At 42.9% G+C, this 16450-nt stretch overlaps 1 protein-coding gene and 1 long non-coding RNA gene across 6 annotated transcripts in view; one reads left to right on the plus strand and one right to left on the minus strand.

Moving 5' to 3' along the window:
- Window positions 1–16450, minus strand: part of Dscam (DS cell adhesion molecule) — a 583662-nt gene that overhangs the window by 313187 nt on the left and 254025 nt on the right. The window lies entirely within an intron of this gene.
- Window positions 1–16450, plus strand: part of Gm32432 — a 52374-nt gene that overhangs the window by 18251 nt on the left and 17673 nt on the right. For both annotated transcript variants that reach the window (XR_876306.3, XR_876307.3), the window contains exon 1: window positions 1–16450. This exon is cut by the window's left edge and continues 18251 nt beyond it; it is cut by the window's right edge and continues 2532 nt beyond it. This is a non-coding gene — a long non-coding RNA (predicted gene, 32432).

The following is a 16450-nucleotide window of genomic DNA, read 5'->3' on the forward strand; positions in this document are numbered from 1 at the left end:
ATATGGGCCCATGAATTAATTGTATCCTTAGAGGGAAGATCCAGATGATGGACAAACTATGAGTGGTCAATGCTCCCGTCCATGTGGAGTCTCTGTGTGAAGGTTTTACCTCATGTGTAAAATGGCAGCCTTTTCCCATGGCAGAAGAAGGCTCTCATATCCAAAATGAGAAGCCACTTTCCCTCAGCAGGCAGGGACAGATAACTCAATGAAGTCCAGGTCTTTAAGGCCACATCATTTCCCATTGTGATGAAGGAGTTCTTTTCCCCAGGAAAAGTGAAGATAACCCATGATGCATATACTAGATTGTTTTCTAATCCTCTGCCACATGCTTCATGGGAATTTAATAGTTTAATATTTCACAGCCTCCTATCTATGGGGATTAGGGAGAGAATGAGACCACAAGAAGCACAATGCTGCCAAATGACAAAGTTTTAAACATACCATGAACTGTGAGGTGTCCCCAGGGAGATGAGAGAATAGACCTACTAAAAAGGGCAATTGGATATTATATGATGGCTTTAGTTGGGTGGGAGAGTGGCAAGATAGCATTATGGGCAAAGGAACTACTTAGTGGCCAGGGGGATCTTTACCAGATCCACAGAACTCCATGTGAGACAAAGCTGCCATCTTGGATAAAGGAGGGGCTTCTGTACTTTCCCCAGTGTGGCTCTGCAGAGAGAAGGGCAGATCTCAAACTGAGGGGTACTGATCATCTGTCTCTTTGTGACCATTTTTGGTTCCATTATGTCATTTGCACGTGTTGAGGGAATGAGCTTGTGTTTGTGCACATTCGGGGAATGTGAACACTGTGTCCATCCATGCCCAAATTTAGAAGGCAGGATTACATCACATTTCAAAACATATGTTCCAGAGAAAATGAGCAAGAAAGGTTTTTTTTTTCCCACATTCAATGATATTTTAAATTCACTAAGGACTATTTAAAGCAGTTCTAAAGAAAAAATTTCTTTAAACAAACAAAAGAAACTTTAGGGGAATTAATCATGTTTGATTTTATAATCGCACAGATTCTTTTTTTTTTTATTTTTTTTATTTTTGAGATGCTGTGATGAAACCAGGACCACATGAATGTGAACTAAGCACTCTGCCTGGCTACATTGCCAATGGGAGATTAAATCTGCCTAGGTTTGTTTTCTTTACCCAGAGACTCACATACTTGATTATATTAGACACACTGTTTCTTAAAAAAAAAAAAAGTGGAATGTTTTGAAACAGTTTCACTTTTGATTTTTGTAGCTATATCACACTGTGGACTCAGAGGTTTGAAAATACTCAGCACATAGTTTAAAATCAGATATGTGGACCATTGATTTGTATTTGTATGTGTGTGTGTGTGTGTGTGTGTGTGTGTGTGTGTGTGTGTGTGTGTGTATGTATGTTTGTATGTATGTGTGTGTGTGTGTATGAGAAAGAATGGTGTGTGTGTGTATGAGAAAGAATGGTGTGTGTGTGTGTGTGTATGAGAAAGAATGGTGTGTGTGTGTGTGTGTGTGTGTGTGTGTGTGTGTGTGTGTGTAAGTGTTCACATTTCTATCCAGTTATCTGAAACCTTTCATTCTCTTCAAAGATAACTGACTCACCCAACGTGGATCATGGTACAGAACCTGGATGGCAGCTGATGCATGTGACCATGGGAGAGATATAAGAAGACTGTGAACAGTTTCTCACACTGATTGGAATGGGCATAGAAAGGCATTTGATGTGTTTGCTGCTGAGGTCCCATGGGTCAGTCTTCTGAGCTAGTGTTGAGGCTGTTTCGACAGCTAATAAAACAGCCATGCAGAGCACTGGGTTATTTAGGAATACCCATGGTTCTAGGAAGAGAAAGACATAGCTCACCAAACCAGCAGAGACTAAAAATCAGCCATAGCAGCTTGGCTTACCTACCAGAAAGAACATCTCAGATATGGACTTGGCAGCCAGACTGAAATACAAAAGCAGGTGATCTACATTGCATGGGAGAGTGTGCCATTCTCCTTGGACCAGATGCTAGAAACCCTAAAGAAACTTACAGAGGATAGGCAGTCATCTGGAGCAGGAGGAGGCATGGAAATCTACTTCTTACTGGAAGGGCCAGCCAAGTGGCAATCAGGCTTCCTGTCATTCTGGGGTGGGGGTGGGGGTGGCACTATGACTCCTTACCCAAAGCATCCATGTCAGATTCACTGACTGCAAGTGTTGGCCACAAGGTCAGGAAAAGCATCTGTGACCTTAAAGATCTGTGTGACTGAGAATGTGTGTGTGTCCTGCTGTTTTTAAATTATGTTACACATCAAGTCATGCCCTCCAATCTTAACATACTGAAACCCCAATGCCCTACAAGGCAGCTACATTTGGAGTGGGTCCTTTCAAATGGTGAGCAAGGTTGAATAAGGCCATAGAGAGAGTTCTAATCCAGTGGGCTTGGTGTCCTCATCAAAGGGGACAGAGACTCAGACACTCAAGACACAATCATGCAAGGAGGCAGGGAAGACATAGCCAGTGCTGTGCACTGGGTGTGGCTTATACTGAGGTCCCTGTCAGTCTGATGGATGATTCTGAGATCTTGTATCCTTAAGAGGGATCTATAGTGGGAATTACTTGGTCTTTGGGCTGTGTTCTTGGTTGGAGTCCAGGTAGCTTTGGAGAAGGGTTGTACTAAAGGCTGAGCCCAACCCTGCTCAATATCCTCTCTTCCTACTTCTCTGTCTTTCTGTCTTTCTGTCTTTCTGTCTTTCTTTCTGTCTTTCTTTCTGTCTGTCTGTCTGTCTGTCTTTCTGTCTGTCTGTCTGTCTGTCTGTCTGTCTGTCTGTCTGTCTGTCTTTCTTTCTTTCTTTCTTTCTTTCTTTCTTTCTTTCTTTCTTTCTTTCTTTCTTCCTTCCTTCCTTCCTTCCTTCCTTCCTTCCTTCCTTTCTTTCTTTCTTTTTTTTGAGACAGGGTCTCTCTGTGTAGCTCTGGCTGTCCTGGAACTCACTCTGTAGACCAGGCTGGCCTCAAACTCAGAAATCCACCTGCTTCTGCCTCCCAAGTGCTGGGATTAAAGGCGTGTGCAACCACACCCAGCTCTTCCTACTTCTTAAGGCCCCTACCACAGGAAGCATCAACACCTGACATATTCCACAGGACCCAAGTGGAAACTGAATAAAGTAGGAGCCAGCCTGAAGTGCCACCACTGTAAGAGAAATAGGTTGAACTCTGCTTCATTAGTAGCCTGCCCTTGGGTTTTCATTATAGTTCGGCAAAGTTGACTAAAGCAGCTATCTGCAAGTCAAAATGGAGAACCTGTGAAGGAATGAACCCCAACCCAACTCCAACCCCCAAATCCCTGTGGGAATAAGTTCTTGTTCAGCCACACATTGCTGTTGTTATGGCAACCCCAAATGAATGCAGATGACCCTCAGAATGGACTCACAAGGTGTGCAGTGCAGCTAAGTGGCAAAATACTTGCCTTGCATGCACACGACCCTGGGGTTCCATCCCAGCTCAAAAAACAAAAACAACAAAATAATAAACAAACAAAAAACCCAGGCAATGACTACAACAACAACAAAAACAAGTCAAAACAAAACTCTAAAGATGCATGTATGCATGCCTAGAAAATGGTCCGGGAATCGTTTGGCACATTCCTTCCATAAGGGACACTCCATTTGAGATATAATAATAAGAGATTTCTTTTTTCTTTACAGATCACATTCACTTTTGTTATTCAGAATCTTCATAGGAGTGTAACAAACACAGAGAGCCAAGCAAGCTCAGAATGGAGAGTCTGCCACAAGAGTTCCACCCTCCTCCTGCCTGGAGTCCCCACAGCCCCTGGGGCTCCCACAGAGCAGGGTTTGAAAAATGCTGCTTCCATCCTAGTGCCTTGCAGAGATCTAACATGTCAGCAAATTACCTCCAGTTCCCACATTATCGTTAATCATGGGCCTCCTGGGATGACAGTGTTCCCCTAGACATGATAAATAACAATGACCTGGAGGCTCCTGCATGCAGATATGTGCCTGTGTGCCTGCAAAGGGGGTCGGCATCCAGGAGAGATAGTGAGAAACTTTGTTCTTAATGCCTCCTTTGGGATTTCTTGCAAGGAGGCCATTCAAAGCAGACTCCATTCAAGGCACTTAGAATGCCCTGCCCAGAAATCTTTCCAGGGCCCTGGAGATGCTCAAGGACATTTGAAGATTCCCAGGTCCGTGGAGAAGAAATGCCCATCTCACCAAACAATGAGTCACTCTGACATCTCACCTATTCTGGGTTTTAGAGCACTGAGGCAAGGGAGGCCTTAGAAGTTCTCCAGTGAGCAATCTCTGCGCTCCCCTCCCTCTGTGCAGTTAGCTAACAACAAGCTTTCATTGAAGATGTGCTTATTAGCACTTCAGTCAGCTCCTCAGGGTCCCTCACTCCCAGGTTGACCTTGTGGTTGATTCTGGTCTTAGCAGTCAGGCTAGTGTCCTTCAGAGGACACTGGGCACTTGCTGACACATTTCTCAATGCTGGATGCAGCTAGCCTAACTGGGCTGTGGTCAGATATGGTCCCCAGACTCCTGCCAGCTCTGGGTGGACCGCTCCTATGACAATACTGGTCTTTCTGTCTTCTTCATTCTCTCCTGATCATGCTCCATACAGTCCTGTGAGCACTGTTGCTGTTTGTTCAGAGGTGACTGAAATAATTGTGATGTTTATCTTGAACTTACCTGTCTTAGTCTCTGGAGTTGCAGGACCACAGGCATGTGCTACCATGCCTGACTCTAAGCCTAGCTTTAGGACAAAGAATCATGACTCTAAGAATGATCCTCTTCATATTATTGAGAGAACTAAAAGTAATTATGACTACAACCCAACAGATAAACCCTGAGCCTTCTGCTTTGTCTGGTGGGCTAAGCTTTGTGCTACAAAAGACACTGACAACTCTGGTAACCCTGTGATCTGAAGACATTCCTTGTTGCTCTGCCCAAAGTGTAATGAAGCTAGATGCAGATGCTGGAAGGCATTCCAGAAAATGCCAGAACTTCACACACATATACACAGACATACACACAGAGATACATACACAGACACACACATATACAGACACACACAAACAGATACACATAGACACACATATAAAGATACACACTCAGACACACATGCACACATATAGACACATGCACAGACAGATACATACACAGAGAGGCACCCCCCCACACATACACAGACACAAACACACATACATACATAGACACACAGACATAGACACACAGGCACACACAGAAATACATACAAGTACACAGACACATACATACACACAGACACACACACACACCTGGTTAATAAAGATATCATGTGAAAATAACAGAAATTAATGAATGAAACAAAGCTTTCTGTCCCACATGTTCATTTGACCATGCAAAATAAAAAGCTACAGAGAAATGTTTCTCCAGTAAACCCAGGATCTGCCTCAACAGGATGTGAAGCAGCAGATATAAGCACTCCAGATCAACAGCCATTTCTCCCTGAGTCTGTCTAGGTGTGGATCTCTCTCCTCTGCCATGCACATGAGCTTGGAAAGCAGCACTTCCAAGGCCTCTGTGGGATGGGGACAGTAAATTATTCTCTCATGGAATCCTTCCCTTAGAATGTAGAAGTGGGAGCCATGGAGATGGTTCAGTTGTAAGAGAACTGCCATAAAAGCATGAGGTCACCCACATAAAAAGTCAGCCATGGCCACCCACACCTCTAATCCCAGCACTGGAGGCTGGGCAGGGACTGGAAGACTGTAGGATTGCCCACCTCTGCCCGGCTCCAACATGGAACATCCTCCTTTAGCCTCTGTTCACATACACATGGATGCACAAAACCACACACATGTACATATACATCACATATCCACACACACTTGGCCCATACCACATATACACAAACACACACAAACCTCAAAATGGCATGAATAGGTCACAAGTTGGAGGCTGATACACTTCTGTTTGTAGGATTACATATATTGTTCCATTTCACACATATAAATTTGAAGCTATTTTTAGATCTAGATTTTGCTTCTTAAACACCTAAGATCTAGTCAAGGAGAACCATGAGTGTTTGCAGACACTGTCTCTCTGATGTTCCATATTATCACAAGGTTACAAGGTTCATGTGCACCTGTGATTATTTCTGATCTGCAGTGACTGTGGGACTGATGTTACAGCTCATCACTACTATCTCTGTTAACCAGAAGCCACAGCTTTGTGAGAAGGGTGTGTGACAAGAGGCAGGTGTGGCCACAGCGAGAAAGATACCACAAACTCTCCCCAGACGTTGGATTCCTTAGACCTGGATCTTCAACATGATGTTGGTTCATGGGAAGAAATGTTGGATATTAGAATTTGCACATATTTTTCTCTGATGTAATCAAAATGTCTCAGCAGTTTACTCATATTCCTGGTGAAATATGAGAGAAGCAGTGTACATATTCACGTAGAAAAGCAAATGACTTAAAATTGCTAAGCTCTCTTTTTTTTTTAGGCCTCAACTGAAAGCTCCTTTCTGTGGAAAGCCAGAGGTGAAGGAAGCCTTGCTGGACAGCAACACTCTGTTCTGAGGAACCCCAAACTCCTTAGCAGGAATGGCCAAACCCATCTCAGCAAGGCCATGAGAGTGGGTTTTTCTTAATTTGTTTATTGGCATGTACACATATGTGAGCACATGTATGGAGGTCAGAGGTCAACATCCTTTATCACTTCCACCTTACTTTTTTGAGATGGGTGAAAACTGGAGCCAGTGGTTTGGCCAGCCAGCATGCTCTAGGGTTTTGTTTTTGTTTTTGTTTTTGTTTTTTTTGGTCTCCCAGCACCAGGCTTATGCACACACCAAGCAAGACTCTCCTGTGAGTGATGGAAGTTAAACTCATGCCCCAGGGATTTTGTAGCAAACATTTCACCAACAGATACATCTCCTTGGCCTTAGAGCCTCTTTAACAGCTCCAGCAAACTACCACAGTAAGCTCATGCCATAGCTCAAGTGCACCACCATTGGGAATTAGTTTGGGTACCCCATACCCTACCAAGCCCCCATGGCAGGCAGAACCAGTTCTGGAGGAAGAGGCAGCACAATGAAGAAGGAATGGGCGTCAGGAAGCCATCACCAGATGGCTACTGAGCCAGAACAGCACACACACCATATGATGTTTGAGGTATGGTGGGTCCTCTCAGCCACAGCCATGGGCTGTTGATGGAATGGAAAGCCATTGATCTCACACATATACTATTGATGAGTCACTACCAAGGTAGGTGTTCAGCACTAGATCTAAAACATCTCACTCTCTTGGTTTATGTTGCATGAGAGTCCCATTGTGCTTCCCCCATAGAGTTTCAACAAGACAATTTATAAATTTTAGCACTTGGCCCTGTCACTGGCAGAGGTGTGAAATGAAGGGGGCCAGGGTGAGATGGTGTGGAGGTTCCCTTCCCACAGATGCGTACTTGCAAATGAGGTAAGGAAGTGGAAGTGTAGTCAGGGAGGCTAATGGCAGGCAGCCTGCCTAACTCTCCTGAAGTCAGAGCATGCACACAAAGCAGGTAATGGCTTTTAAGAGTTTTTTTTTTTTCTATAAATTGTCTGTGCCAGTGAAAGATATAGCCAAGAAAATTTGACTACAAAAAAAATGATAATTTTTTTTCAAAAAGCACACATGATTATTTATACATTTAGGTTAAAAATGTATTAAAAGGCAGAGGTATGGAAGAGCTGACATACATATATGCTCAAATAAGCACTGATTCCTAATGATTTTGCCTTACTTATCAATTAGCAAATATTTATCTAAAAATTTCTGAAAGGTTTTCCTCTTCCTTTAAATTAACGTTGAATCTATTCACATAGTAAGTAGGAAAACCAGCACCTTTATCAGCCAACCTGTGATAGATAAATGCGGTTTGAGATGTTTAATTATTAATTGCATAAGAATCAATTTATGTATTTAATTAGGATATTTTTATTTGGAAGGGAAAATAAAGCCAGATGGTCAATATGTTTATTTAATAGGTTAACTTTGCTCCATTATTTAATTTTAAAAGGGCCCCAACACATGAATAGTGATGCCTGCTATTTGGATATTCCAAAGGAAGGTGCCTGGAAGGGCTTGTTTCAAGAGATTAGGCCACCAGTTTTCAATGTTAAGAACGAGATTGTGTAGCAAGCCTGTTAAGGAAGGCCTACAGTATGGTGAGATGCTTAGAGGAGAAATGCCATTCAGAGGGATTGTCACTCAACTTATTGTTTTTTTTAAATTTTTTTATTAGGTATTTATTTCATTAACATTTCCAACGCTATCCCAAAAGTCCCCCACACCCTCCCCCACCCACTCCTCCACCCACCCACTCCCACTTCTTGGCCCTGGCGTTCCCCTGTACTGAGGCATATAAAGTTTGCACGACCAATGGGCCTCTCTTTCCACTGATGGCCGACTAGGCTGCCTCACTGATAAGTGAATATTAGCCCAGAAACTTAGAATACCCAAGATATAAGATACAATTTGCGAAACACATGAAACTCAAGAAGAACGAAGACCAAAGTGTGGATACTTTGCCCCTTCTTAGAATTGGGAACAAAACACCCATGGAAGGAGTTACAGAGACAAAGTTTGGAGCTGAGACAAAAGGATGGACCATCTAGAAACTGCCATACCCGGAGATCCATCCCATAGCCCCCAAACACTGACACCATTGCATACACTAGCAATATTTTGCTGAAAGGACCCTGATATCGCTGTCTCTTCTGAGACTATGCTGGGGCCTAGCAAACACAGAAGTAGATGCTCACAGTCAGCTATTGGATGGATCACAGGGCCCCCAGTGGAGGAGCTAGAGAAAGCACCCAAGGAGCTGGGGGTGGGGTGGGGGTCTGCAACCCTATAGGTGGAACAATAATATGAACTAACCAGTACCCCCCGGAGCTTGTGTCTCTAGCTGCATATGTATCAACTTATTGTTTTAATAAATAGTATTATTGACTGTCAGTTACTGTTAACGCTCTTATTGCACCTACTTTGTCAGTTAAACATTATAGGTTAGGTTATAAATATAGGAAGCTGTACAGTATGCACAGGGCTTCTCTAATTCCTTAGCTCTACTAATATAGGAGGCTTCTGGAATGAAAGGGTCTTGAAAACATCCCCTGTAGCATTTCCCCAAAGAGTACAGTGGTTTTTACTGAACTTTGCAGCCAGAGAGGCAGTCCTAATGGATAAAAGATGTTAGATACAGGTCTCCTTTTAAGAGGCCCCATGTCCCACCTTCTAATCTTCAGTAGTTTTCCTACTTGGAAACAAAATCTAAATCCCAACTTGTAAGTTGATGTTTTCAGGGCTAGAGGGATGGTTCTGGTTAAGAGCATTAGCTATTCTTCCAAAGAACGCATATTTGATTCTTAGCCCTACATGGTGTTACACAACTGTCTACAACTCCACTCCCAAGAGATCAGATGCCCTTTTCTGGCCTCCAGATGCATCAGATACATGTGTGGTATATAGGTATACATGTAGGCAAAATAGCCATGCACATGAAACAAAATAAAACATTTCTTCCTGCTTCACCCCCAGAGAGAAAGTTTAGAGAATCTTTGATGGGTAGAGCTTGCTAGATGTGTTTCCATGGCTTGCCCATCATGACTGGGCAGTGTGTGGCTGGGTGGGCTTTCATGGCTCACCCCATCCTGACTGTGCCTCCTGCTCCTAGGGCTGCAGGGAGAGATTGCACACTGGAGACTACAAACCTCTGTGAGTCATATCCTTAGTGGGAGCATCTGCAGTATCTTAGTGCTTGACTCCTTCATAAGTTAAGGAGTTAAATAAAATCTTTGACTAAGAATCTTTGTTCCTTTATTAATTTGGTGCAAGTCACCAAGTACCTCTTAGAGAGAGTCCAGGCAGGCTTTCTTTGTGGCTTTCTGCATGCTGTCATCTCTTGTAGCTGGCTCCTTCCTTGACCAACCAAGCTGGATGCCAAGCAGGAAACACACACCTCTATTCACCCCTCACAGAGCTATGGACATAAGGCCTTCGTGGCTGCTTGACTTTATGAGGCAGAGACAATAGGAAACCTGCTACACACAAGAATGCAGAAAACTAAAATCAAAAGGCAGCTTTCCCAGGTGTCCCCTTTCTGGGGGTCACCAGCACTGGCAGCTGTGTTTTATTCCTAGTGTCAAAACTTCTCTTTTCTGTCTTTCTACTTCGCCATGTCCTTGGAATGACCTTGAAACTTCCTGATGTATCTTTACAGACCTTTTTCAAGACCTTGTTTCTGATATAGAATTTCACAACTAAATGTTGTTCTTGGCCTTGTACCCATCCTGAGCTAATCCACAAAACTGTCCAGATGCCACATCGAAGAAAAAAAAAAACTGCATTTCCTTTCCATCCACTTTCTAAAAACAGGAACCACCACATTCATTTCTTAATTTTAATCGGCACAGAAGGAAAAACAGAGAAAGCTAGCCTTTGTTAGCTCTTACAGAGACTTGTAATAAACAAATGAAATTAGCTGGAGAGATGGCTTGGTGGGTAAATTACTTGCTGTATAAGCAAGGGGATCCTCAGAACTTGCATAAAAGCAGGGCACAGTTCTAAGGGATTTGTAACCTCAGTATTCCAGGAAAGGGAAACAGAGATTGCTAGATTCTAGGGGCTAGTGAGAACCAGGTTGAGGGAAGGACCCTACCTCAAAACTAAAATGTAAAGCAACAGAGGAAGACACCCAGTGTCAGCCTTTGCTTTCCACATGCACACACATGGGGAGCTCACCCACATACCCATATACCACACATACAAAAAACCCAACTTAAAAAATTATATGTAGGCAAATTTAAAGAATTAGCTATGCTGAACAATTGGTGAAATTCAGTATAAACTTTTTATTATTTATATTTATACATTTAACTTTAAAATGTTTTGAACATGTTTATTTAAATATAAAGTATTGAAATTTGAACAGAATTATTGTACATTATATAATATTATGTATCTCTGTAAATATATACAAACACACACACACATGTGCTCAGCTCTCATATGTATATGCAAGGAGCCTATAAAATATCTTTTGAAAATTAACATTAAATTTAATGCTACAATTATTAAATATTTTAAGGTAGAACCTTGCTAAAATCTACTGAATATTTTTATATTGCCTGTATATCAAATTATTTAAGACAACTTATAATTATGTGTCCTGTAAACTCACTGTAGTGAAAATAAAATAAGCCCTGAAGTATGGTGGATGTTGACAAAGCAGATCTTAAGAATACCACTCAGTCCCTAGAGGTCAGTCCTAGATAGCTGGGTGGTCATCTGAAGCCATGCCTAGCCAGTGGATCACACAAATGGAAACCATGCTTCCTCAGTGGAGCACACACCTAAGCCATGCTTAGACTGTGGATCACAACAGTGTGGGCCATCTTGGTATGTCTTAGAATGTGGGGTACAGCCTAGGATGAGTACATTTTCCTGACTCACACTATGCCCTGACCTCTGCGTCTGGCTGGTTCTGCAAATTCAGTGTCAGGTATAAGGCAGTTTGTGGTAATGAACAATACATGAGAAATGAAATGGCTATGGTGACACCATCTTGTCCTAACTCTGCCTTGTTTCTGCCAAGAAATGCTTCAGCCTCTCATCCCCCAACAGCCATATCTACTTCCGCAACAAGGGGCTGTCCCTGACCTGGCTGTTGTCCAGACATATTAACCAAACTAAGTGATGTTTGGGCAAGCTAAAACACCAAACTAAGATAATTGAGAGGAAGTATAAATAAAAAATAATTATTGCTGTGTAGTGTTTGGAAAATACTGCTAAGCTTTGCAAGAAAACAGATGCTACTAGATACCCCAACCCTTCCCTGATGCAGCCCTCCCCTGCCCCCCACTTGAGCACTGGTGTAATTGTGGTTTTTGTCTTTTAAAATGCTGTACCTCTGAGCTTGGGCACCAAGAATCTGAGGCATAAGCCTGCTCTTGGTTGTGGGCTAATAAAAGGACTCATATATGTTTAATTGGTCTAATTAATGTGGGTATCAAGAACAACCTCCTGTGGCTCACTTCAGTAAACAAAAGAAGGAGGAAGGAAAAGAGAGGAGGAGAGAAAAGAGGAAAGGGGAGATGGCTGGAAATACATGACCTTCAGCATTGGCCCTGGAGGCCTTTCCTCTTGATAGTCTCAGCTTATACTCTCAGCTTCATGCATTAGCCTGGAAGACCATCAGGTCTAGCCTTCTGACCCACAATACAGCAGTGCTTTGCATTGAAATGGCTTTTTAGGGCATGACGTAAACTAATTCTAGAAGGCGCACCGAACATCCCTCCAATTTCTGAGGTGACCTGAACTGCGTTTCTGCAGTCATTCATCATCAGGCAGAGTTGAAATGAGCCTCATCGGAGTGGACGTTTGTAGGGCATCAGCACCCAAGAAGGCTCCTCTGAGCTAGAACTGATTCATGGCTCCTTGGAGGATGCCTTTCTGTTACTGTCAACCTGCCTCGGGCTTAGGAGCACTGGACTGGACATAAGCAATTGTCTCCTAGCAGGCTGGGAGCTCAGGGTAAGCAAAGAAAAACCAGCCACAAAGCTGAGAAAATTGGTAAGTTTAAATAGAAAATCTTCAAATAGGATCTGTTCTCTCTCTCTCTCTCTCTCTCTCTCTCTCTCTCTCTCTCTGTGTGTGTGTGTGTGTGTGTCTGTGTGTGTGTGTGTGTGTGTCTGTGTGTCTGTGTGTCTTGTGTGTCCAGGTAAAAGGGAAATGCTCCAGACTGTGACTAGTGAAGGAAACTACTAATGGGCCTGATATTGCAAGAAGTAATATAGAGGGCTTCTTCACATGGGTAACATTTCTAAGGCATTAAAGGGAGGAATGTATGCTTAGAAATGGTGGGAGCCACTCAGGCACATTCAGAAGAGGGATAACGGAAGCAGATTTAAACCTCAGCAAAATCAGCTTGATGGCAAGGGAAGCAATCCTCTGGGAGAGTCCACAGAACAGAGGCATAAGGGCTCACTCATTCCACAGCTAGAAATCTGAGCAAGCCAACAGGAGCTGATAATGAGGAGGGTGGGAAGTCTGTGGTACTGATCAGTGTGGGGAGGGTGCTGTCCCTATGCTCAAAAAAATAAATTCCCAGGTACCTGGCTCCAGTCTTAACAGGTGGGTCTGGTGTTCACAGAGAGGAGAAACATGGGAAATGGGACTGGGCTGTTGTGAGTGGAACATAAAGAGAGCCCAATCCACGTAGGATCTGGTCCGTACGGGTGCTAGCAGGGCTCCTCAGGCCAAGATGCCTTTGATTGCCTTAAGGTCCTCTGTAAAAGCCTCCTGCTTCAATAGTTCTGCAGTAGGATAATGTATCTGTTCACTTGATAGCTGCTGCTGCTGCTGCTGCTTCTGCTGCTGCTGCTGCTGCTTCTGCTGCTGCTGCAGGTCTGGTCTGGGGTTTGAATGAAGGATCCTTGTTCATTGAGAGCTTTCTAATTACACTCAATAAGTTCACCATTGTCAATTCTACATTACCAGCAGCCAACCACATTTTGGCAGAACACATGGCTGAGTACCCTGAGCAAAGGCCTGCACAGGGAAGGATGCTGCACTGCAGTGCTGCCCAATGGCCTGCAAGGTCTCCATGGAGACTGTGGCTCCTCTCCTTGCAAGGGATAGAAGAGGGAATACTTTCCATCATTGGTAGCTATGTGTAAAGGCACAGGGATGCCCAAGATTCCCACTCAGCATCAGAACTCTGTGCTATGAAGTCTGACTGTGCTGCTACTAAGGGCTAGTGATCATCTCTTCCCCCCTCTCTGATTCTGTGTGCATAGAACATCATATGCATGGCCACCAAGAAGGCAAAGCCATCCACCCCAAGGAGAAGAGTCAAAATCTATTTATATAACCACCAAGGAAATGCAAATCAAAACCATAATGAGACACTGCCCAGCTATAGTAAGAATAGCTGTCTTCAAAAAGAAGATAGCAGGTGCTGGAAAGGATGTGGAGAGAAGAGAACCTTTACACACTGTCAGGAATGCAAATTGCCACAGTCTTTATGGAAAATAGCACAGGGATCCTCAGGAAGTGCAAAATGGAATTACCATATGATCCAGCGATCCTGCTACTGGGGATATATATATTCTCCGAGGGGGGAATAAAATCTGTCGATGGAGATGCATCTGCAAATCCATGTCTGGTGCAGCACTATATTCTCAGCAGCCAAGAAATGGGAATAATCTGAACCATACAAACAGCAAATGAAGTTCATGTGGTAGATATGCACCATGGAATATTATTTGGCCATAAAAAGAATAAAATCCTATCATTTGTATAAAGATTATTTTATAGATTAAATAGTTCAGGTATAGCAAGGATTCCCTTGATCTCACCCCTGTGTAGCAGGTAAAAACATTGATCTCATGGAGAGCAGTGATAGGAAGCTGGTAACCAGAGGCTAGGAAGAGTAAGGAGAGAGGAAGAAAGAGGGGCCAGGGGCAGACTGATCACTGCACTAAGTCACAGTGATACAGGAATAAGCTCTAGCTTGCTACTGCACAGAGAAAGGGTTCGTCTGGCTTATAGGTTAGTCTATCAACCAGAGAAACCAGGGCAGGAATTGAAGCAGATACTATGGAAGACCACTGTTTACTGACTCCCCTGGATTGCTCGGATGCCTTTCTTATATATCCCAAGTTCTCATATCACTTAATAAAAAAGCCTCCCTTTCCCCAAACATGCCCACAGCCAGTTTGATGGAGGCAATTCCTCCCTGAGGTTCCATCTTACTAAGTGACTGAAAGTTTGTATCAAGTTGACAACAGAAAGCTGTAACACCAGCAGGCCTGGGTGCTTTGAATGTTTCTCCATAGATATACAGTAACCATTTCAGGAGACAGGTGTGTTTAGCTAGCTGTAAATATTACCTGGTGGCTGCATGCACTGAGATTATCTATCACATGGCACTCCTTAGCTATCTTTGTGTGCATGTTAAAATAACTGAGTCTAAAGGAAGGCATAACTTCACTCAAAGCACCTCTCTGTTGAGCACCCCACACATTTCCATGAAACCCTCTAACCCGAGAGGGTGGTTAAAGATGGAACAGTGATGTGGGAAACCTTCATTTCAGATTGTCTGCTTTAACACTTAAACTCATGGAAAGATCACGTGCTCCATATTCCCTTGGTTTCATTTCTAGAGATATCATTGCCAGACACAATTGAAATTCTAGTTATTTCTCCACCAAAACAGCAAAGACACATTCAAGAGAGCTCACAGAAATTTCAAAGAGAATCCACAGCAGCGTGCCAGATAGAAACAGAATCTTTCATGAGATTCATGCAAGTAATGTGTAACATGATAGCCACAGAATAGCAGACACCATTTTCTAGATTCACACATCAAACACAGCAAGTTGAATAAGGTGACACATACCTATAGACCCAGTAGTTGAAAGATACAGGCTTCTAGGGCCAGCCTGGGCTACACAGTGAAATACTAACTCAAATACAACAGAACACAACAGCAGTTAAAACATATTTGAGGTTACTTTTAAAACCACTAGTGACATATAATGGCTTCATTTTCTTTCCACATTGCTTAGTCTAGACACACTTATAAGATCTGAATCTCAGCACTTTTTATAAAGGTATTTGTAAATCTTAAAGGGCTTTATCTAATGATACATTAAAGTATAATTTTAAGTTTAAAAATAATTGAATTACACAAACATCAAAAGCAATTCTCTTCTAAGATAAATGTTTTATCAGAAATCTATTTTTCTGTCGGGCTGTTAATTTCCAAATGATTGGAGAACTAATAATAAATTTTAACACACTCATTATGTGTAAAGATGTTGAATCAATAACAACAAGGTGCAACAGGTTGGAGAGCTAAAAACAAGAGAATGAGTGTGAGGCCTAAATAGGACATCTACATAAACCCAGCACTACCCAGGCTCAGAGAACATCAAAGAAGAGGAGATGGAAAGAATGGGAGAGCTGGGGAGTGGGAGGAGCTATGAAGTGTTGTCCTCTAGGACGTCCTGGTCCTGGCTGTTAGAGCTCACTGCAACTATGGCTAGCTACACAAGATCAGGGCAGCTAAAATCCCGTAATAGCCAGAGTGGATAATCTTCAGGACTCATCCTGCATTGTGGTGCTATTGGAAATAACCAGCCACTGAGGGAGGGAGAAACGTTATTATGTGAGGATGTGAGCACTCATAAGTTGCCCATGCTCCAGTGGACAGCCACACAACCATGTACATGTGGGCAACGTTAACTGGACTTAGTGGGCGTCAAAAATAAAAAATAAAAGACATAAGAGACATGAGGTTAGAACAAGGGTGTGTTGGGTGGGCATGGGAATTATAAGGGAAGCTGGAGTAAAAATGATACTATCTCCTTATATATGTATAAAATTCTCACAGAGTTTTTTGAGTTTCCCAGCTAAAAG

The sequence above is a fragment of the Mus musculus genome, chromosome 16 (assembly GCF_000001635.26).
Source record: "Mus musculus strain C57BL/6J chromosome 16, GRCm38.p6 C57BL/6J".
Taxonomy (NCBI): Eukaryota; Metazoa; Chordata; class Mammalia; order Rodentia; family Muridae; genus Mus; species Mus musculus.